The following is a 1,264-nucleotide window of genomic DNA, read 5'->3' on the forward strand; positions in this document are numbered from 1 at the left end:
CAGAAAAACCTCGGCGCAGGACGTGAACGACGCCTCCTGCAGGTCAAGAGATTCCTCCTCATCCTCCTTTTGCTTCTCCTCCTCCTCCTTGTCCATCACTTCCTCCTCCTCCTTCTCCTCCTCCTGCTCCTTGTCCTCCTCCTTCTCATCCTCCACCAGTGTCTCCTCCTGCTCCTCCTCCTCCTCCTTCTCTTTTTCCTCCTCCTCCTCCTCCTCCACTACCTTCTCCTTCTCTTCGCCCTCCTCTTCCTCCTCCTCCTCTTCCTCCTGAGGAGATCTGGCCCTCAAGGCATCTGGAATAAAATCATCTTCACCAGCACAACAATGTGAAAACATGCAGCAATTAAGCGGCCAATAATAATCAAAATGATGACTATAATAATACGACTTTTGACTGCAATTTTGCTCTGAATGTGAGAGGAAGAAAAATCCTAAAAGCTTTTTCAGCCTGACAGTCGGTAATCGGGAATGTTTTTGACGTCTCTCTCTCTCTCTTCTCTCTCTCTCTATCTCTCTCTCTCTTTTTTTTTAATTTCGCAGCATCTCTGAGATGAAAAACGGAAGAGAGAGAAAAAGAAAAAGAAAAAAACATCTCCGGGAGCAAAAGGTGGAGCCAATTAAGGAAGTTCCTCAGGCGTTTGTGGGAGAGATCTTTTTTTGTGAGCCGTGGGCTAATTTAGCATCACGCCGCTTCCACGGCTTCAGAAACTCATGTCGGAAATGAGAATTAAATAATGTCGACTCGCGGGAAGAAAACCATCGCAATTAGCGCGACACCGCGGCTAGCGGCGACCTTCACCCACACCTTGGAATGTTTCCCGTGCACGTTTTTCTTTTATATTTTTTGGAGGAAATAATTTCTCAAATGCTTCGCCGACTTGATTTGCACTGGTGTTGCATCAGACTGAAAGTCTAACCAAACAAAGTCCAAAAAAAACACTCCTGTCACAAACAAAAACGCGGAGAAGAAAAACAAAAATTTTTAAAAAGTTCTCCGGTGGATGAGCCGGCCAGAAGCTCCCTGGGAAGTCGCGGGATTGTCACCAGAGCTGATCGGAGCGAGCGAGAGTCGAGGATTTAGAGGATTCTGTCGTCGGCCAAACGGCCAAAACAAACTTGTGTCGGGAAACATTTCGACGAGGAGCCGACGCAACGAGCTCTACCACCAACCCCCCCCACCCCACCCCACCCCCCCACACACACACACACACACTGAGCAGCAGAAAGCCCCCTTCAGGCGAGGATGTCATTGGAGTTCATTGAA

The sequence above is a fragment of the Nelusetta ayraudi genome, unplaced genomic scaffold (genome assembly GCF_046127955.1).
Source record: "Nelusetta ayraudi isolate G7.1 ecotype Tasmania unplaced genomic scaffold, CSIRO-AGI_Nayr_v1 ptg000026l, whole genome shotgun sequence".
NCBI classification, from domain to species: Eukaryota; Metazoa; Chordata; class Actinopteri; order Tetraodontiformes; family Monacanthidae; genus Nelusetta; species Nelusetta ayraudi.